Source organism: Bos grunniens, chromosome 24, assembly GCF_055505025.1.
Source record: "Bos grunniens cultivar Pamir isolate PY7600 chromosome 24, Bosgru_T2T1.0, whole genome shotgun sequence".
Taxonomy (NCBI): domain Eukaryota; kingdom Metazoa; phylum Chordata; class Mammalia; order Artiodactyla; family Bovidae; genus Bos; species Bos grunniens.
The window spans coordinates 34,160,748-34,184,003 of NC_141188.1; the positions used below are offsets into that span (position 1 = coordinate 34,160,748).

At 41.5% G+C, this 23,256-nt stretch overlaps 1 protein-coding gene across 2 annotated transcripts in view; it reads right to left on the bottom strand.

The window, feature by feature from the left end:
- The window catches only part of TTC39C (tetratricopeptide repeat domain 39C), a 105,316-nt gene that overhangs the window by 19,951 nt on the left and 62,109 nt on the right, over window positions 1-23,256 (bottom strand). Inside the window, exon 7 of one of the 2 annotated variants that reach the window (XR_015153800.1) lies at window positions 20,105-20,195. The exons of the other annotated variant lie outside the window; for it this stretch is intronic. The gene's annotated coding sequence lies outside the window, so the exon portion shown is untranslated. The remainder of the gene's footprint in view (window positions 1-20,104; window positions 20,196-23,256) is intronic. 2 annotated transcript variants of the gene reach the window in all.

Below are 23,256 nucleotides of genomic sequence, written 5' to 3' on the forward strand. Positions count from 1 at the left end.
AAACCAAGTAATAGCTGAATCAACATTATTTCTCTTAACCCTTTCCAAGAGTCTGAGATAGGTGTATATTAGTTCCATTTTCAGATGAAGGAACGAAGTTCAAAGAGGTTAAGTAGCATGGGGGCTAGCAATTGACTAGTATGTAAATTCTGCTCCAACTGCCTCCAGAGCATGCATTCTTCAGGGAGAGAGATGCAGGTGTGATTAAACGAAGGATCTGGAGAAGAGGGCCAGTTCCTGGATTATCCAGAGGGCACTAAATACAATCAACAGAATCCCTACAAGAGGGAAACAGAGAGAGCTGACGCAAGTAGGTGGTGGTTTAGTCGCTAAGTCCTGTCCAACTCTTGCAGCCCCACGGACTGGAGACCACCAGCCTCCTCTGTCCTCGGGATTTCCCAGGCAAGAATACTGGGGTGGGTTGCTGTTTCCTTCTCCAGGGGATCTTCCTGACCCAGGGATTGAACCTGGGTCTCTTGCACTGCAGGTAGATTCTTTACCATCTGAGCCACCAGGGAAGCCTGATGGAAGTAGAAGTGGTGGCACTGTGACCACAGAGGCAGAGATTGGAGTGATACGGCTGCAGTCCAGGAATCTACGTGACCACCAGAGGCAAAAGGCAAGGAATAGAGTTTCCCTACAGCCTCCAAAGGGTGCACTGCCCACCGCCTTGATTTGCACCCAGAGAAACTGACTTTGGACTTTGAGCCTCCAGAATTGTGAAAGAGAAAATTTCGGTCATTTTAAGCCATGAAGTTTGTGGTAATTTATTAGAAACGTCTTGGGAAACCAGAGCAGTATACCTCTTTAAAGATTAAACTGTGGGGATTTCCCCAGTGGTCCAGTGGCTAAGACTCCGAGCTCCCAATGCAGGGGGCCCAGGTTTGATCCCTGGTCAGGGATATAAGATGCCACAGGCGGCAACTAAGACCCGACACGGCTAGCTAGCTAAATAAGTAAATCAATAAAAGAAAAATTAACCTGTGAAGAAAGTCCCAGGCTCTTTGTGTTATAAGCACCTGATCAGAACTGGAAAGTACTGAAGCCATTTATGGAGCTTAACGGCATTATCCCAGGAGCAAGCATAGCTACAAAATTAATTCCACTTCTAGTCTGATCACTCATCAAGGAATTACGATGAATAGCCAATAAAATTGTAGAAATATGTTTCCTTCTTTTCACCAAAACAATTCAAAACAAAGTGATCCATGGGAGTCCTTACGGTTACAAATTAAAATACCCACAGTTCAGCAGAGAAAGGAGAATTATTCTCAATTTGACACTCAATTCCCAGCTTAATTTTTAAAGAAATGCATGTACCCTGAAGAAAACACAGAAAATAGATTAGTATGAAAAAGCTAGGACATCAAGAGTTAGTATCACACCGGCTTTTGTCTCATGAATTGTGCCCTGATACACTGTCACAAAAATGACAAAAAAAACCTCAGTTTCCTTACTGGTAAAAGGAAGGAAAAAACATTGGCAAGCTTTAATCTGCCTCCAGAGGAAGCCATGAAGAATAAAAGCAGGAATCTCTGTCAGATTAAATGGAGCATATTTATTGCCAAATTAAAAGCAGCAGGATTGACGGCCACTGCACTGTCATTACAGAGATTCCAAGTGTTTTTCCAGTTACTCGGGACTTCCTGAGGTGTCTTCTTAGGCATTTTATATCTTTTGTTGGAACTGAAAAAGGGGTCTGTTGCTCCATTTTATTCTCCAAGTGAATACTGCTGGTATGTGGAAATCTTTGCATTTTTTTTTCAAGTATAATATTTGTTACACTCCGGAATTTTTAAAATTCTTAAATTTTTTTATTCTGGATTCAAACCATTTGCACATAATGACAGTGCTGTCTCTTCATTTACAATAGACAACTGTAGCTGGCTAGGACCACTGGTTAAAAAGGGCTTTCCCAGAGGCTCACTGGTAAAGGATACACCTGCAGTGCAGGAGACACAGAGACAGGAGTTCGACCCCTGGGTTGGAAGAGCCCCTGGAGGAGGAAATGGCAATGCACTCCAGCATCCTTGCCTGGAAAATCCCATGGACAGAGAAGCCTGGTGGGCTACAGTCCAGGGGGTCCAAAGAGTCAGACACGACTGAGGGACTGAACGAGTGTGCATGCACGCACACACACACACACACACCAGTTAAAATACTGAATATTAGCAAGCACAAAACACATATTTGCTTTATTCTAATATAAAGGAAAACATTGGTTTTCATTCCAATCCCAAAGAAGGAAAATGCCAAAGAATGTTCAAACTACCACACAATTGCTTTCATTTCAAATGCTAGCAAGGTAATGCGCAAAATCCTTCAAACTAGGCTACAACAGTACATGAACTGAGAAATTCCAGATATTCAAGTTGGATTAAGAAAAGAGGAACCAGAGATCAAACTGACAACATCCGTTGGATCATAGAAAAAGCAAAGGAATTTCAGAAAAATATCTATTTCTGCTTCATTGACTATGCTAAAGCCTTTGACTGTGTGAATCACAACAAACTATGGAAAGTTTTTCAAGAGAAGGGAATATCAGACCATCTTACCTGCCTTCCTGAGAAATCTGTATGCAGGTCAAGAAGCAACAGTTAGAACTGAATATGGAACAACAGACTGGTTTCAAATAGGGAAAGGAGTACGTCAAGGCTGTATATAGTCACCCTGCTTATTTAACTTATATGCAGAGTACATCACGCAAAATGCTGGGCTGGAGGAAGCACAAGCTGGAATCAAGATTGCCGGGAGAAACATCAATAACCTCAGATATGCAGATGGCACCAGCATTATGGCAGAAATCAAAGAACTAAAGAGCCTCTTGATGAAAGTCAAAGAGGAGAGTGAAAAAGTTGGCTTAAAACTCAACATTCAAAAATTGAAGATCATGGCATCTAGTCCCATCACTTCATGGCAAATAGGGCAAAAGTGGAAACAGTGTCGGATTTCATTTTCTTGGGCTACAAAATCACTGCAGATTGACTGCAGCCACAAAATTAAAAGACACTTACTCCTTGGAAGAAAAGCTATGACAAATCTAGACAGCATATCAAAAAGCAGAGATATCACACTGCTGACAAAGGTCCATGTAGTCATTCTCCTAGTAGTCACATATGGATGTGAGAGCTGGACCATAAAGAAGGCTGAGTGCTGAAAAAATGATGCTTTCGAACTGTGGTGCTGGAGAAGACTCTTGAGTCCCTGGGACTGCAAGGAGATCAAACTAGTCAATCCTAAAGGAAATCAACCCTGAATATTCATTGGAAGGACTGGTGCTGAAGCTCCAATACTTTGGCCACCTGATGCAAAGAGTCAACTCACTGAAAAAGACCCTGATGCTGGGAAAGACTGAAGGCAGGAGGAGAAGGGGACAAAAGAGGATGAGATGGTTGGATGGCATAACTGACTCAATGGACATGAGTTTGAGCAAACTCCAGGAGATAAGTGAAGGACAGGGAAGTCTGGTGTGCTGCAGTCCATGTGGTCAAAAATAGTTGGACACGACTTAGTGACTGAACAACAACAATGCAGTAATTAGTAATTCAGCTTCTCACAAATTATTTCAGAACGCTGGAAAACGTTCCAGGTTTGTTTTTAATTGTAAAGTTAATTTTTTTAGAGCAGTATTAGAGTGTGAAAGTCGCTCAGTTGTGTCTGACTCTGTGACCCCATGGACTATACAGTCCATGGAATTCTCCAGGCCAGAATACTAGAGTGGGCAGCCACTCCCTTCACCAGGGGATCTTCCCAACCCAGGGGTTGAACCCAGGTCTCTCGAATTGCAGGTGGATTCTTTACCAGCTGAGTCACAAGGGAAGCCCAAGAATACTAGAGTGGGTAGCCTATCCCTTCTCCAGCGGATCTTCCTGACTCAGAAATCAAACTGGGTCTCCTGCATTTAGAGCAGTATTAGGATTATAGCAAAACTGAGCAGAGAAGTCAGTATTTTATTATAAAATATACTGAAGAATGAAAGACTTGTTAGTTTCTCATAATTGTATTTCTGCCAGATTCTTATTATATTTAAGAAAAAATGCTATTTCTTAGGAAGAAATAACTTTAAGCTTGTTACAGTTTAGTTGTCAAGTACCGTAACATTTGAAACCAGCTTTGTTCCCTTTAATACATTTTGCCTTCAATTCTGAAATTATCATTACTGTCTTTTTTTGTCCACTCACGTACACCTGATTTATTTTGTCTACTCTTTAGCTTTTACTTTTGTATCACCATTTAAATATTTTTAGTTAGCTATGTATCTAGTTTGTTCATTTCTTTTTCATCCTAATCTTAGTCATAATCTTTTATATAGAGATAATGGTAAACATAAATGGATTTAGACAACTAATATTTTTGTATTAATTTCTGATTTTGTTCCCAACAGTTACTTTTTTCTTATTATACGAGCTATTTTACTTGCTTCATCCTCTACATTCCTTTAGATGGTGTAAACTGTTTTTACAATTCTGCTTGTGGTCACCTAGAGGTTGAAAAAAAAAAAAAAAAACTAGAGAAATTCCTATTTTATCTAGCAGGTATAAGTAAGAGCTGTTTGAGTCAAGAGTCTACCACAAATACACAAGTGAGTGCTCTTGCCTGAAGGGGACAAAAGAAAATAAAACATGTAATACAAAGGGACAGACAGACCATGGGCAACATTTCTACCCAATTTAAAACAATTAAGTTATTCTGTTGGTATTTCCACATTAATATATTTTTAAGCTACTAAGAAAGTAGAGATGGTGGACCTCCCTAGCGGTCCAGGGCCTAAGACTCCGTGCTCCCAATGCTGGGGGCCTGGGTTCAACCCCTGATCTGGGAACTAGACCCCACACGCTGCAACTGAAAAAGATCCCCGTGCCACAACAAAGATCAAAGACCTCATGGCCTGCCACTAAGCCCCAGCGAAGCCAAATAAATGAACGAAAGAATGAACGTATAGCTCTCAGAGCACACTGTGAAGACACGGTAAGGATGAATGATTTTCAGAGTCAGCACGATAAGCGCAGTGTCACATCCTGTTTACTCAAAGATTTTCACTAGCAATAGCAAGCTGACAGGATTCTCTTGATTCACCGACTGAGCAAAAAGTCCCATTTCTAGAGTTGCAAAAAAAAGCAAAAATGGAAACAAGGCCAAGTTGTTTCAGGGGCCTGGCCCAAACTCTAGTGCCAAAGGGAAAGCAAGTTCCAGACAACCCTGAGGCTGAAGCGCCAAGACTCCGCTTCCCAAGCGAGCAGTTTTCTCCTGTCCCACCTGAAAGGTGTGTTTCACATTAAATGACAGCACCAACTCACAGAGTGGTCTCAGCTCAGAGCCCGTCCTCTGGCCTTCAAATGAGGCTGGTGTCACCTAACTCTGTGCGTTAGACCCCAGGGCGGAGAGCGCACGGATGGTGCACAGAGGGTGGCAGCCTCTCCGGGGACTCGGCTACTGGGGAAGGCCACTGCCCCAGTGGATGGCGCTGTGTCTGCTTTGGAATTCTCAGCCCTATTAAACAAGAGTCTGAAACACAGGCACGTTCTCTCAAGACATTTTAAGTAATCGGTCAGTAGAGTTTGTTAGACACAGGTGGAATTCCTGAGATGTGTTCATACAAATCAACCTCAGAAATGTTGATGGGTTCTGTGTTTAAACTAAGAATGTTGATCAAGTGCAAAGGCTATAAGAAGAGTCCTCTGAAATTCCTAATAAAATCCCATATATAAGGGAGGGACTGTCTGATGTGAAGAACATGAGAAATGAAAGAGACTCAGCAAGAAAAGATGGTGACGTTGTAGCACATTTCTTAGCAAATGCAGTGAGTCCCTAAGCACTGGATGAATGCCATGCGTCCCTGCCATCTACACAGAGTACAGATTAGTGGATGATGCCCAGACTTCTACACCACAGGGATGTTCTGTGAACCCCCACTTACTCTTTCATGGCCTGTGCACGTTTCTGACACGAGAACTCCCCCAGAGCCTACTGTGATTGACTATTTAGAAGACACACATCTATAACTGATAATTCTAGTCAATACTCTGGAACCTCGAGAAAGGTAAACAGTAGCTATTTCTGGAATACAAGATTTGTATCTGTTCTTTGAAGTACTTTTGTATTTTACCATGTCTCCAAACTAATATGCATTTTTTAGACATAACAAAGTGTGTCAGTGGCTTAGTCACGTCTGACTCTTTGAGACCCGGTGGACTGCACCCCTCCAGGCTCCTCTGTCCATGGGATTTCCCGGGCAAAAATGCTAGAGTGGGGAGCTATTTCCTTCTCCAAGGGATCTAACGAGGCAGTTGAAAATATACATTCTTATGCTGCATTAAAAAACTTTTTAAGCATCTTTTTAAGTGGACCATTTTAAAGTCTTTATTGAATTGAAACACAAATACTGTTTCTGTTCTATGTGTTGTTTTTTTGGCCATGAGGCATGGGGGATCTTAGCTCCCAGACCAGGGATCAAACCCACACCCCCTGCACTGGAAGGTGAAGTCATAATCACTGGACCACGAGGGAGTCCCCTCCCTGCCTTTAAAGATCATTGCTGAAACAAGCTTATTCTGGTCTAAGCATCGCCAACACTAAAGCTAACATATGTGGCACTCTTTATCATGTGCACGTTAGACGGAGAGCTGTTGGAAAGGAAAGCAAGACTCCAAAGCCAACAGTCCTCACCTCCGTGCCTCTCATTCTACAGACCGGCTCCCCTCCCAGTCACCTCCAGCCCCTCTTCAGTCATCACCACCCACAACCACCACCCGTTCATCTAGCCCTTGTTACTGTCTTATACAATCACCTTTTCATGCATTCACATTCCAGTCTTAATAATCAAACTGTAGGTTTATTTTGGGACACAGGCTTTTTCTAGTTCTCCTGGCATCCCCTCCAGAAGGCCTTTTCCATTACAGGCTACAAATCTCTGATTACACACAAATGCAATACAGTAGTAGTGTTTTCAGCACCTCCGTGTAAATGGACAGCACCCTCCTTGGTAAGTGAGTTAGGTAACCAAATCCACCATTAAGGGTAGAGGAGCTGAATAATGTACCAGTTGCAGGATTTCCTTGGTCCCTCAACAGTAAGGACCATGACTTTGACAAAATTTGTGAGGGCAAATGCTTTATATTGGATTTACAACCAAGACACAATTCTATCTAAACAGGAAAAGTCCTGACCAAGCATTGTGTGCTTAGCCCTCTGCAGAATCCATGCTACATTATTTAAGGCTGACAGGGGAGGCACTGTCCTCTCTTTACAGACAAGGACACACGCTCAGAAAGCTCAGCCAGCCAGGAAGTGGAAGAGTCTGTTTTGAGCTCAGCTACCCTATGCTGCCTTTGAAAATTGCAGAGGAGGAATCTATATGAAAGATGGCAGTAAATTTAAAAAAGATATATTTATTTTAAAGGTGCTATCAAAGAATTTTCAACACGAATGAAGGAGAAGATGATGCAAAGAATTAACCCAGAAAAACAAAGACCACAGATATACATAAAAACAGGTCTGCAGAGAGTCACACCCTACAGAAAATAAAACAGGAAATTCAAGATAAACAGAAAAACCTGGGAAACTGATGGAGGGGATTAATATCCACAGAGATTTAAATGAGAGGAACAAATAGAAGCCATAATTAGGAAAGTGAAAACTTTTCCTAGAACTGAATGACCTTTTCTGTAAAGGATGTCAATTGGACAAACTGGTATATGGGTTTTTCCAACGAGGAATAAAAAATAAATTGTAAAAAGCAGAAATGCCAGGTAGTCACAGTTCTGAAAATTCAAGAGCCATGAAAAAATTTTTATGTAACAGTTTGGAGAAAATTCTTTCCTTTTAAAGTGTATAATTCAGTGGCTTTTAGTACATTCACAGAAGCATGCAACTCGAAAGCTGAAAGAAATCTTAAAAATGATGTAGCCTAGTGTTTCTCAAGGACTTCATAGTGGCTCAGTGGTTAAAAAAAAAAAAAAAAATCCTCCTGCCATACAGGAGACACAAATTCAATCCCTAGGTTGGGAAGATCCCCTGAAGGAGAAAATGGCAACCCACTCCAGTATTCTTGTCTGGGAAATCCCATGGACAGAGGAGCCTGGCGGGCTACAGTCCACAGAATTGCAGTCAGACATGACTGAGCACGGCACCGTAGCAGTGTTTCTCAAGTGTGTTATACTGAATGTTTCTATGTCTCACAGGCTACAGTATGAAAAAGAATCCTCCTGGTCAAGCAACTTGGGTGAACACAGCAGATATGCAGACTATCTCCCTCATGATGCAACACTAAACTCTCCGAGAAGCCCCAGGATATCCTAATTTAAATGATATGAAACCTCTTCATGGAAGATGTTATTAACTAGTCCATCAAATCAGTGCTCCAAGGAAGATACTTCAGGAAAACACTGATTTATTTCAACCTTCCTGATTTTCCAGGTAAAGGACTAGAGCCAGAGAAGACTGAGTGGCTTCACCGAGGTCTCACTGCTCTTCAAAACTGTTTGACATGTGACCAACCATGTGGAAGTAGACACAGTTTTCATTCTTCATGAAAGAGCCAAAACCAGACCTTCAGACTTTTAGTCCAGCGCTCTTTCTACAATGTGTATGTTTGTTTGTGTGTGTGTGTGTGTGTGTGTGTGTGTCAGTTGCTCGGTCATGTCCGACTCTTTGCGACCCCATGGACTGCCGCCCTCCTGGCTCCTCTGTCCACAGAATTCTCCAGGCAAGAATACTGGAGTGGGTTGCCATGTCCTTCTCCAGGGGATCTTTCACATGGCAGGCAGACTCTTTACTGTTTGAACCGCCAGGGAAGATCTTTTTACAATGCTACATGTCAAAACCTGAAGCTCTGAACAATGACAACAAACTCCCAGAGCCACAGAAAAATGAGGACTAGCACAAGAAACAAAGAAACAAACAGATTGAGGAAACCAGCGTGCCCACACACTGAGAGTCCAGAATCATAAAGAAAAACGAAGAGTTCAATGCAATACTATGAGAAAACACAAAATTTCAAAGAAGAGCTCTGGACAGGGGCAGCTAAAGTGGGGAACTGCTGCTGCCAAGTCTCTTCAGTCGTGTCCGACTCTGTGCGACGCCAGAGTCGGCAGCCCAGCAGGCTCCCCCGTCCCTGGGATTCTCCAGGCAAGAACACTGGAGTGGGTTGCCATTTCCTCCTCCAATGCATGAAAGTGAAAAGTGAAAGTGAAGTCGCTCAGTCGTGTCCGACTCTTCATGACCCCATGGACTGCAGCCCACCAGCCTCCTCCGTCCATGGGATTTTCCAGGCAAGAGTACTGGAGTGGGGTGCCACCGCCTTCTCCAAAGTGGGGAACACTATTTCTTAAAACTAGCTCTGTGAAACCCAGCAATGGGAGTTTGCCGGACACTTACTGGCCTTAGGAGAGAGAGAACAAAGACCCAGAACGCCACCTGTGTGGATACACAACCTGCTTTTAAAAATGGCAGAAAAACAATTAAAATACAGTGATCATCTTTTCAATCCAAATTGAAGGAAAAATCCACCCCAGAGTAAACAGAAATGAAAACAAACATAATCATAAATGCAACTCTGAGAGCAAAGGAAAACACATGCTTCATATACATAACATGTATAAGAAACTCCTCTGTAAGAGCAGAGAGTGGGAGTAAGAAAGAATTCAGATCATCTGTTGCTTCTGGGGTCACCCCAACTCCACCAGCATCTCTCCACCAAATGCTCCAGCCCTCTTGAGCCTGGACCTCTCATCGTGGGGCCTCTTCTTGGGTCTAGGCTTGAATGCAGGATCGTACCCCATGCTCCCATATCTATCTGGAAACTCCTACTGACTCTTCAAGAGCCAATCCTAATATTCCCTCTCCTGGGTCATCTTCCTTAGAAGATGAGGGTTGCACCAAGGGTGACCCACATCCTGCTTGCCCTTCCTACAGGCCTGTTTCTGTATTTCTCAAAGCCTGGCCTTCTTCAGTGATCAATGAAAAGAAATAGAGGAAAACAACAGAATGGGAAAGACTAGAGATTTCTTCAAGAAAATTAGAGATACCAACAGAACACTTCATGCAAAGATGGGCACAATAAAGGACAGAAATGGTATGGACCTAATGGAAGCAGAAGATATTAAGAAGAGGTGGCAAGAATACACAGAACAATTATTCAAAAAAAGATCATGACCCAGATAACCACGATGGTGTGATCACTCACTTAGAGCCAGACATCCTGGAATGCAAAGTCAAGTGGGCCTTAGGAAGCATCACTACAAACAAAGTTAGTGGAGGTGATGGAATTCCAGTTGAGCTATTTCAAATCCTAAAAGATGATGCTGTGAAAAGTGCTGCACTCAATATGCCAGCAAATTTGGAAAACTCAGCAGTGGCCACAGGACTGGAAAAGGTCAGTTTTAATTCCAATCCCAAAGAAAGGCAATGCCAAAGAGTGCTCAAACTACCGCACAATTGCACTCATCTCACACGCAAGCAAAATAATGCCCAAAATTCTCCAAGCCAGACTTCAACAGTATGCGAACCATGAACTTCCAGATGTTCAAGCTGGATTTAGAAAAGGCAGAGGAACCAGAGATCAAATTGCCAACATCCGCTGGATCAAAAAAAGCAAGAGAGTTGCACAAAAACATTTACTTCTGCTTTATTGACTATGCCAAAGCCTTTGACTGTGTGGATCACAACAAACTGTGGGAAATTCTTAAAGAGACAGGAACACCAGATCACCTGATCTGCCTCCTGAGAAATCTATATGCAGGTCAAGAAGCAACAGTTAGGACCAGACATGGAATGACAGACTGGTTCCAAATTGGGATAGGAGTATATCAAGGCTATATATCGTCACCCTGCTTACTTAACTTATATGCAGAGTACATCATGCGAAACGCTGGGCTGGATGAAGCACAAGCTGGAATCAAGACTGCTGGGAGAAGTATCAATAACTTCAGAAATTATGGCAGAAATCGAAGAGCCTCCTGATGAAAGTGAAAAGGAGAGTGAAAAAGCTGGCTTAAAATCCAACATTCAAAAATTGAAGGTCATGGCATCTGGTCCCATCACTTCATGGCAAATAGATGGGGAAACAAAGGAAATAGTGAGAGACTTTATTTTGGGGGCTCCAAAATTACTGCAGATGGTGACTGCAGCCATGAAATTAAAAAACGCTTGCTCCCTGGAAGAAAAGCTATGACCAACCTAGACAGCATATTAAAAGCAGAAACATTATGTTGCTGACAAAGGTCCATCTAGTCAAAGCTATGTTTTTTCCAGTAGTCACGTATGGATGTGAGAACTGGACGATAAAGGAAAGCTGACTGCCGAAGAATTGATGCTTTTGAACTGTGGTGTTGGAGAAGACTCTTGAGAGTCCCTTGGACTGCAAGGAGATCCAACCAGTCCATCCTAAAGGAAATCAGTCCTGAATATTCATTGGAAGGACTGATGCTGAAGCTGAAACTCTTAATACTTTGGTCACCTGATGTAAAGAACTGATTCATTGGAAAAGATCCTGATGCTAGGAAAGACTGAAGGCAGGAGGAGAAGGGGATGACAAAGGATGAGATGGTTGGATGGCATCACTGACTCGATGGACATGAGTTTGAGCAAGCTCCGGGAGTTGGTGATGGACAGGGAGGCCTGGCATGCTGCAGTCCATGGGGTTGCAGAGTCAGACACGATTGAGTGACTGAACTGAACTGAACAAAGCTTGGCCACCTCAGCATCTGCTGACATGCCTCCCTGCCATGTGGTCCCCAGCTCCCCCAGGGCCGGAGCTCTGCTGCAGTGGCCTGTACTGCTGCAGCCCCCATGGCAGACATAGCAGTGCTGTCAACATGTCATAAACACCAACAAGGACCTGCACTCAGAGCTCCAAAGCAGCACACACCTCCAAAATCACCACTCCCTAAACCTCAACAGCAAAACTACACCCAGGGTCCCACCATAGACCTCACCTCAACAAGGAGAGAAGGCTTAAAGAGATTAAAGGTCTTGTTCAAACCAGTCAATCCTAAAGGAAATCAATCCTGAATATTCATTGGAAGGACTGTTGCTAAAGCTGAAGCTCCAATACTTTGTCCACCTGATGTGAAGAGCTGACTCATTGGAAAGGACCCTAATGCTGGGGAAGATAGAAGGCAGGAGGAGAAGGAGGCAACAGAGAATGAGATGGTTAGACAGCATCACTGACTCAACAGACATGAATCTGAGCAAACTCCCGGAGATAGTGAAGGACAGCGAAGCCTGGCGTGCTGCAGTTCATGGGGTTGCAAAGAGTTGGAACCAACTGACCGACTGAACAACAACAACAAATCCAGGCCAGAGTGGAGGAGCCAGGACTCAGCATGGGCAGTCAGCCTCCAGATCTGAGCCCTCAGCTACAATGTGTATCTTATTACATCACAGTACCACAGCTTCCCAAACACTCCCATTAAGCCAGCGAAATGCAGGCTGAATTTCAAGGGATACAATCAAATCCCTAAACAAAAACACTAACATTTCACTATTCTTATAAGACAAATATGTTATGATAAAATATTAAGAAAATGAACTATAAAAGAAGCTAAATTAAGGAAAACCAGAAATAAAGTGGAAGTAAAATATGAATTGATTAAAAAAAAATCAAATCTCTCTCTATAAAAACCAATATGAAAGTCTTAAGCCCAATCATAAAATTAGGAAAGCATAAATTTATAAAAACACCACTAGTAATAAAAAGTAATATCACATTTACATGCTTGGATATAGTCATATGTCTAAAAATATGTGGAAATAAGAAAAAGTAAAATATAAAACTAAGATGAGTATAACAGTAAGTGGACATCTTCAGATTATTGAAGAAATAAAAGAAGTTATTAAAGAATTAATTTCAAAACTACTTAACAACTGAAAAATACTTTCAAATGTTTAATGATGTTTTAATTACTTTAACTGACTTGCTTCTCCAAAATGTAGAAAAAAAATATTCTATTAAGCAACTCATTTTTTAAAAATAGTAAGTTTATTTCTAAAGCCCAATAAGAATAAGCCCTCTTGGATATTTATATTTATAATAATATTTCAGTTCAGTTCAGTCGCTCAGTTGTGTCTGACTCTTTGCGATCCCATGAATCCCAGCTCGCCAGGCCTCCCTGTCCATCACCAACTCCTGGAGTTCACTCAAACTCATGTCCATCAAGTCGGTGATACCATCCAGCCATCTCATCCTCTGTCGTCCCCTTCTCCTCCTTCCCTCAGTCCCTCCTAGCATCAGGGTCTTTTCCAGTGAGTCAACTCTTCGCATGAGGTGGCCAAAGTATTGGAGTTTCAGCTTCACCATCAGTCCCTCCAATGAACACCAGAACTGATCACCCTTAGAATGGACTGGTTGGATCTCCTTGCAGTCCATAATAATATTTAAATATATGTTATTTGCTAGTAAGATACATATACTATTATTACATATACGTAACATTACATTTAGAATATATATAAAATATATAACACATATATATAACTTATTAGCAAATAAAAGCTAAAAAGAGAATTGGGTTGAGACAGAAGGCCTGAATTCTAGTTCCTCTTTAATCCAAAATAACTATGTACATGTACACGTATTATTTCACTTGAACCTGTTTAGTATACACAGATGTATGTAAAAATATAAAGTAACGAGACAAAGGGTGACATGAGTAAATGAACAGACACCATCAGAAATGAGTAAGAAATAGATATTAAAATTTCCTTATAATACACAGAACCTGACAAACTGATAACTGTACAGAAACAAAAGTATAAAAATACTAAATAATATATATTTTTAGAGGCAGTAGTCATGTATTTGTTATATGAACCACAATTGTCAAAGCCACTTAACTTTCATTTTAAAACATCTATTATAGGTAGAAAATAAAGATAAAAATAGATTCCACCCATCTTAAGGATTTAGTTCAATAACAAGAAGATAAACAACCTTAAATAAAACAATGTTTGGATGGACCTAGAGATTATCCAACTGAGTGAAGCAAGACAGACACAAAAAGATAAATGTATGATATTGTTTATACATGGAACCTAAAAAGGGTACAAAAGAACTTATTTACACTACAAAAGTAGAGTCACAGACATAGAAAACAAACTTATAGTTTCCAGAGGGTAGGGGACAGGGATGTATAAATTGGGACTGACATATTCACAACTATATATAAGACAGGTAACTACTAAGAATCTACTGTATAGCACAGGGAACTCTACTCAGTACTCTGTAAAAGCCTATATAGGAAAAGAATCTAAAAAGAAAGTGGGTATCTGTATAAACAACTCACTTTGCTGTACACCTGAAACTAACACATTGCAAATCAACCATGCTTTAATAATGATTTTTAAATGTTAATATTCCTGAATCGAGTAGGTTTCAGAATTAATAGCCATCTGCACATGCAAAGAGGTATGGGAATATGAGTTTTTAAAATATCATTTTACAATCTGAAGAAAAAGTATTCTGTGTGTCCCACTTTGAGAAGACAAGCATTATTTCTGAAGAAATGAAATCTGTTGTAACAAAAGCGTGTATGTTTGAATGTTCAAATTTTCACAATAAAATGTAAAGACTGTTCTCAAAATGACAGTAATAGAAAAGGGGAAATATATGACAAACATAACTTATGATTACATTAGACATGAGAATTTGATTAAATAAAAACATTTCTTACTCAAAAGTCAAACTTGACTAGATCAACAGATTATATCCAAAGGAAAAAAGAATATATACTCCTACTGAAAATACCCTCAGTAACACTTTTTGGAAGCGTTTTTATTGAGATATAATTCAAGTATTACAAAATTCACGAAGTATTCAATTCAGTGGTTTTTAGTATATTCACAGAGTCCAACAACACAAGAGAAGACTCTACACGTGTACGTCACCAGATGGTCAACACCGAAATCAGACTGATTATATTCTTTGCAGCCAAAGATGGAGAAGCTCTATACAGTCAGCAAAAACAAGACCAGAAGCTGACTGTGGCTCAGATCATGAACTCCTTATTGCCAAATTCAGACTTAAATTGAAGAAAGTGGGGAAAACCACTAGACCATTCAGGTATGACCTAAATCAAATCCCTTATGATTATACAGTGGAAGTGAGAAATAGATTTAAGGGCCTAGATCTGATAGACAGAGTGCCTGATGAACTATGGAATGAGGTTCGTGACATTGTACAGGAGACAGGGATCAAGACCATCCCCAAGAAAAAGGAATGCAAAAAAGCAAAATGGCTGTCTGGGGAGGACTTACAAATAGCTGTGAAAAGAAGAGAAGCAAAAAAGCAAAGGAGAAAAGGAAAGATATAAACATCTGAATGCAGAGTTCCGAAGAATAGCAAGGAGAGATAAGAAAACCTTCCTCAGCGATCAATGCAAAGAAATAGAGGAAAACAACAGAATGGGAAAGACTAGAGATCTCTTCAAGAAAATTAGAGACACCAACAGAACACTTCATGCAAAGATGGGCTCGATAAAGGACAGAAATGGTATGGACCTAACAGAAGCAGAAGATATTAAGAAGAGGTGGCAAGAATACACACAACTGTACAAAAAAGATCTTCACAACCCAGATAATCACGATGGTGTGCTCACTCACCTAGAGCCAGACATCCTGGAATGTGAAGTCAAGTGGGCCTTAGAAAGCATCACTACGAACAAAGCTAGTGGAGATAATGGAATCCCAGTGGAGCTATTTCAAATCCTGAAAGATGACGCTGTGAAAGTGCTGCACTCAATATGCCAGCACATTTGGAAAACTCAGCAGTGGCCACAGGACTGGAAAAGGTCAGTTTTCATTCCAATCCCAAAGAAAGGCAATGCCAAAGAATGCTCAAACTACTGCACAATTGCACTCATCTCACATGCTAGTAAAGTAATGCTCAAAATTCTCCAAGCCAGGCTTCAGCAATATGTGAACCGTGAACTTCAGATGTTCAAGCTGGATTTAGAAAAGGCAGAGGAACCAAAGACCAAATTGCCAACATCTGCTGGATCATTGAAACAGCAAGAGCATTCCAGAAAAACATCTACTTCTGCTTTATTGACTAAAGCCTTTGACTGTGTGGATCACAATAAACTGTGGAAAATTGTGAAACAGATGGGAATACCAGACCACCTGATCTGCCTCTTGAGAAACCTATATGCAGGTCAGGAAGCAACAGTTAGAACTGGACATGGAACAACAGACTGGTTCCAAATAGCAAAAGGAGTACGTCAAGGCTGTATATTGTCACCCTGCTTATTTAACTTCTATGCAGAGTACATCATGAGAAACGCTGGGCTGGAAGAAGCACAAGCTGGAATCAAGACTGCTGGGAGAAATATCAATAACCTCAGATATGCAGATAACACCACCCTTATGGCAGAAAGTGAAGAGGAACTAAAAAGCCTCTTGATGAAAGTGAAAGAGGAGAGTGAAAAAGTTGGCCTAAAGCTCAACATTTAGAAAACTAAGATCATGGCATCGGGTCCCATCACTTCATGGGAAATAGATGGGGAAACAGTGGAAACAGTGTCAGACTTTATTTTTCTGGGCTCCAAAATCACAGCAGATGCTGATTGCAGCCATGAAATTAAAAGACACTTACTCCTTGGAAGGAAAGTTATGACCAACCTAGATAGCATATTCAAAAGCAGAGACATTACTTTGCCAACAAAGGTCCATCTAGTCAAGGCTATGGTTTTTTCAGTGGTCATGTATGGATTTGACAGTTGGACTGTGAAGAAAGCTGAGCACTGAAGAATTGATGCTTTTGAACTGTGGTGTTGGGGAAGACTCTTGAAAGTCCTTTGGACTACAAAGAGATCCAACCAGTCCATCCTAAAGGCGATCAGTCCTGGGTGTTCATTGGAGGGACTGATGCTAAAGCTGAAACTCCAATACTTTGGCCACCTCATGCAAAGAGTTGACTCATTGGAAAAGACCCTGATGCTGGGAGGGTTTGGGGGCAGGAGGAGAAGGGGATGACAGAGGATAAGATGGCTTGATAGCATCACCGACTCGACAGACACGAGTCTGTGTAAACTCCAGGAGTTGGTGATGGACAGGGAGGCCTGGCGTGCTGCGATACATGGGGTTGCAGAGTCGGACACAACTGAGCAACTGAACTGAACTGAGCACAATCATTACAACAACATATGTTTAGGGTATTTTCATCAACCCCAAAAGAAATACTGTACCTATTAACAGTTACTCTATATTCTCCCCACCCATCCCCAAGTAAGCTATCTGCATACTCTGGGGACTTCATCTAAATAAAATCACACAATGTATGTTCTTTCGTGACTTGGCTTTTTTCACTAAAAGTGTCTTCAAGGTTCATCCATGCTGTAGCAAGTGTCAGTACTTCAGTCTTTTTTTCAATTGCTGAAAGTTATTCCATCGTATGGATACATATTTGTTTATCCTTCATCAGTTGACAGACATTTGAGTTGTTTGCACTTTTTTGCTAAGTTATGAATAATATGGACATATGTTTTCATCTCTCTTGAGTGGAACTTCTGGGTCATATAATCAATCTATGTCGAATGTTTTGAGAAACCACCAAACTGCTTTCCAAAGTGGCTACACTATTTTTCATTCCCACCAGCAATGAATGAAGGGTGCAACTTCTCCACATGCCTGTCTTCTTATTGGGTGGTCTTTATTGTAGCTACTCTGGTGGATGTGAGACAGCGTCTCACTTGGCTTTGATTTGCATTTCTTCATAATGAATGATGATGATGAGCATCTTTTCATGTGCTTGTTGGTCATTTGCATATATTCTTGCATGTACATTTTTAACAGTAAGTACTATCAATACAGCTGAGATTATGAAGTACACATCTTCCAATTTTGTTCTTTGTTTCCAAGACTGTGTTACATATTTAGTGCAATCCCTATCAAAATCACAGTGTGCTTTTTCGCAGAAACGTACGAACTGATACCCAACTCAAGGAACCTGAAATAGCTAAAACAATCAAGGGAGTATTGCCATCTTAGCAGTACGGAGTCTTCTGATCCATAAACAGAAGGTCTTATCAGTAATATTTGAGACACTGCTGCTGAAACCATGTACAAACTAATGAAGGATTAGACTGACTCACTATTCCTTGAGTATCATCTTTCATCGTTCAGTAAAAGTTACAAAGTGTGAACTGTGATTCAAACAATGACACCACTGAAGCTATAACCTAAGGAAATAATTCAAGAAAATAAAAAGTAAAAATATGCTAAGATAATACATGGTCTTTTCTATTACAGTGAAATGCTGGGAAATCACAGGTATATAACTGTCAAATATCCCAACAATTGAAAAATCAAATTAGTAACCATGGAAATCTACACAGTTTCCATAGCACTTATCTATAAAAACTATCTTCAAATACATAAACACTAGATTTGTAAGCAAAACTGCCTGAAGTTTCATATATATACATTAAACATCACAAACCAACTTGAAGCAAAACATCTTAATTATCGCTGGGCTATTTTTATGAAGTTGCTTCACATCTTAAAATAAACTATTATGTGTGTGTTTTACAGAGAGGCGCCCCCTGTCACGTGTAGCAAGCATTAGGACATGATGTGACAACCCACTTGCACGTGACTCAGCATTATAGCCGTGGAATCGGTTTAGCGGTATTGCTGTCAAGGACACCTAACAATAGACCCTGCCTCTAACCCCTGCCCTCAGGGCCAGGGCTCGTGTAAGCAAGGCAAAGCTCATCCTCTTATGCACACTTAGTGAGCTTGGGGATATAAATCGGTGTTAACCTTCTACTGGCTTTTCAACCCAACTGGCCTGTAACGGTAGAGATAAAAGAAGAGCAAATGCATTTAACCAATTAGCAATCTGAGTTATCATCATCTCATTTCAGTGAACAGTCATTAAACCACACACTGGATTTATCGCACTGGAAAGTGAAGACAAACTGATCCTCCACCTCCTACATCAGATTAAACCCATCTCTCACTCTGTGTCCTAAGAATAAACGGCTGCTGTACCTCCTGGTGCCCGAAGTCATAACGAGAACCACGTAGGTCGGAAGAGAAGACTACAATTAATAGAACCCTGGGGAATTACTTCTCTTCCTGCATTGCCTTTTTCCTGATCCTATAAATAACAACATTACCTCATGCTGGCAAGGCGTGCTGTTCAGATACAAGAGGCAGGCTTGCTCATCAACACTGCCACCCGACAGCTCTGGTTAGTCATATGCCCCTGAGATGGGTGCCTGGGCACAGGCCCCCCTGGGTTTGCCATTTCTGCTCTGGCCCCTAAGTTCCAAGCCCCCCGCAGCCCTCCTGCCTCTTGTCTCTGTCTGATAAATTAATCACCAAGGGGATCAACCTTCACTTTTCTGTCCCTGCCACAATCATGAGCTGAGGGGCTAAAAAAAGCAACACAGACCTCTCGTTTATTGTGGGGAGCACCAGTTAAACAATTAACTGTCATCAGTAGAAGTACAGAGAGAAAGAACTACAGCCTGAAATAATGAGTGGGAGGAAGGTCCAGAGACGGAATGATGGGGCAGAAGCATAAAGGCCTTTCACGCAGACAGAACCGGAGAGGTAACAGAAAGTAAGGCGATGGAGCGCCAGGGTGACAAAGTCAAGGGCAACCATCAAAGCTGTCCCTGTGGGCACTGCTCATGGGGAAAAGAAACCACATCCTATCACACAGCTTTGTGAGAAGCAAGGGCTGGCAGGAGGAGGACAAACCCGAGCAGGCTGTTGCCTTGAGGCTCTGTGCACACTCCCCCTTGGTTCTCATGGAGCAAGGCCGTCATCTTTGTGATCATCAGGGGCTGTCACAGCACAGACCTCACCCGCCTGAGCTCGGGGAGTGCAGAGGCTCAGCCCTCCAGCAACAAGCACAGACCTCATGGACACCCACTTACTTTTTCAGTTCCTGTAAATTTATTTCTTTCTTTAGAGTCATGCTTCTTTAGCCAGCCCATCAGGACTTCAGTATCTGAGTTGGTACCCTGACACCAAATGTTGAGACCTTCCTGCATCATCACCTTCTGTGTTGGCTGTAGAAACAGGCTGAGGTGCCACCAAGAAAAGGTGACAGTCCTTGACAACCAGCTTCCTCCCTTAAAGAAACACCATCACTCACCCTGATCAACGGACTTCCTGCCAACAGACTCATCAGTCCATTCGATAAAAACACACTGAGCGCCAGTTTCGTGGGAGATCCATTTCTGCTCCTGAAGAACAAAACCTGTGGTTTTTCCATGCCAGCATGCAGGACACAGAAAGTATGGGTGCAAGCTTGGAAGACAGTTTCACAAATGTTCCCAAACTGCATTAAGTAACTTCTTTAGAACATGTCCATCAACTGTCATTCATTCAAATATTTGAGCAATGAGAGAAAGACTAATATTAAAAAATAAGTCTCATAACTAAGTAGTCACACCATGTAAGGTGTGTATATATACATAAAACCAAATACATGTATCTGTATATTACATACTAAGTAGATTATTAAAAGGGAGGAGAGGGGAATTGTGCCAATCCATATTGTTTAAAAAAAAAAAAAGGACTAGAGAGAAATAGGAAGTTTACTGAAATGTAGACTTGTTCCTAATAATTTTAAATAACCAAGAAAAATATTTATTAATCACTTGGATGGTAATGGACTTATCACTAACATAAGTTTAAGGGGATGAAAAATATATAAAATTCAAAATTATAACCATTAGCTCATATTTTAAAATGGAGATTGCTATATAACCCCTGGGTCCACTTCCTAACAGCTGTGTGCATTATGGAAATTCAGGGAAAAGTAAATGCGGGTACTGTGCAGTAGCTCTAAGTCTTCCACACTCATTTTGCCCATCCCAGGCCTAGCTCAATTGATAGCTCTCAATACCAAAGCGAGTTCTTTCTCCTAAAAAGAGAGCAAATTTGGTAACATGACTTCCCAGGCTTAAACACTCAATAACAACAACCATCACTCCACTACCTGAATAATGTTTATCACACGCCAAGTACTGTGTGAACCCATATATTCTTCATGGCTACATGCTAAGTCACATGGAAGAAGCCTAGAGACAGGACAGGTAAGGAGGATAAGACAAGAGGGTGGAGGAGGCTGGAGGTGGGGGTACTGTAGACACGCAGTGGGGAGAAGCCAAGGTGGCAAAGAAAGAAAACTCTTCTTGCAACCTGGCCCAGACTCCCAAAGAGCAGAGGAGCTTGGCGTCCTGAAGATGCATAAGGACCCCACGAACCACTGATGGTGCGGAACTTCACTGCTGTGACGAGTTAGACCATGACAACATGGAATAATGAAGACACGGCCACAAGGGCTATGCGAGTGGTGGGATGGGGTGGATGTGCTCAAGATCACCCTCCCCATGGATTTCAAACTGTCCCAAACAATGAAGGGCAAACTATGTCAAAGGTTGTTCACGAAACTTAGAGAGTAGGTACCTGCACTTGATTTGCAAAAATCATAAAGGAAAATGAACACTTATCAGCTGGGGTTGAGTCGGTCATCCTGGACAAAAGCAAGCTGGCACAGAAGCAGCTGTTCAAACAACGGGAAGTTCTGAGTCACCAAAGAAGCGAAGTCCAGGTCACATGATCCACTTGCCAAAATTAGGAGCCCCCAGACCATGTTCCCTAGGAGCTCGTGGATAAAAAGACCGCAAGGGTATGGGGTGGGAGGGAGGTTCCAGAGGGAGGAGACATACGTGTACCTGTGGCTGATTCATGTTGTTGTATGGCAGAAACCAACACAACATTGTAAAGCAACTATCTTCCAATTAAAAAAAAAAAAGCCTAAAAAAAAAAAAAAAGATCTCAAGAGGCCCTATCTCTAACCTAAATGCGCACTGAAAAGAAAAAAAGATTTTCTGCAAGCAAATTCGTCAACTGAACGCTATGAGTTTTCATAAACTGACTTGGGAGCTTAAAGGCCTTGCAATAAGCGTCTGAGAAGAGCTATGTCACATCCTCTCTGAGCAATTCATCAGTAAATGAAGGATGCCACCATCTGATACCTAGCTACATGACCATTTGGGAAGATTAATGAAACACCAGTGTCTGGATGCCATGAAGATAATGCCAATAATATCTCAAGTTAGCCTTAAAATTCGCTTATCCTGTAAGCCTTCAGGAAGAGCCAAACAGAAACAATCACATTTCACTTGACCCTCAGGCTTCAGCTCACCAATCAAGAGCAGAAACGGACCTTTCAGTGTTTTTTCCTTAAAACCAAGTATCAGCTGGATAAGCAAACTGCTCCATGACAAAGCAGCTCTAAAGTCTACCACCGGTACTCAGATCCCAATGACCTACTGTGAAAGAGACTGAGGGCTATCATGGTGACTGTGTGCCTTCCCAAATCATCATCCTTTGATGATGCTGTGCCTTCCTCATTTCTAGAACCAACCCAATGACAATGAGTGAGCACTCAAAGTTAGTTTTCACTCAGTCCCTACCAAAGATGATTTGTGGACAAGGTAAAATCATGCTATTTGTAAGCCCTCCTCAGACAGCCATTCTGCTTTTTTGCATTTCTTTTCCATGGGAATGCTCTTGATCCCTGTCTCCTGTACAATGTCATGAACCTCTGTCCATAGTTCATCAGGCACTCTATCAGATCTAGTCCCTTAAATCTATTTCTCACTTTCACTGTATAATCATAAGGGATTTGATTTAGGTCATACCTGAATGGTCTAGTGGTTTTGCCCACTTTCTTCAATTTAAGTCTAAATTTGTAAATAAGGAGTTCATGATCTGAGCCACAGTCAGCTTCCGGTCTTGTTTTTGCCAACTGTTTAGAGTTTCTCCATCTTTGGCTGCAAAGAATATAATCAATCTGATTTTGGTGTTGACCATCTGGTGATGTCAATGTGTAGAGTCTTCTCTTGTGTTGTTGGAAGACGGTGTTCGCTATGAGCAGTGTGTTCTCTTCGCAAAACTCTACTAGCCTTTACCCTGCTTCATTCCGTAGTCCAAGGCCAAATTTGCCTGTTACTCCAGGTGTTTCTTGACTTCCTACTTTGGCATTCCAGTCCCCTATAATGAAAAGGACATCTTTTTTGGGTGTTAGTTCTAAAAGGTCTTGTAGGTCTTCATAGAACTGTTCAACTTCAGCTTTTTCAGCATTACTGGTTGGGGCATAGGCTTGGATTACCATGATATTGAATGGTTTGACTGGAAATGAACAGAGATCATTCTGTCGTTTTTGAGATTGCATCCAAGTACTGCATTTTGGACTCTCTTGTTGACTATGATGGCTACTCCATTTCTTCTAAG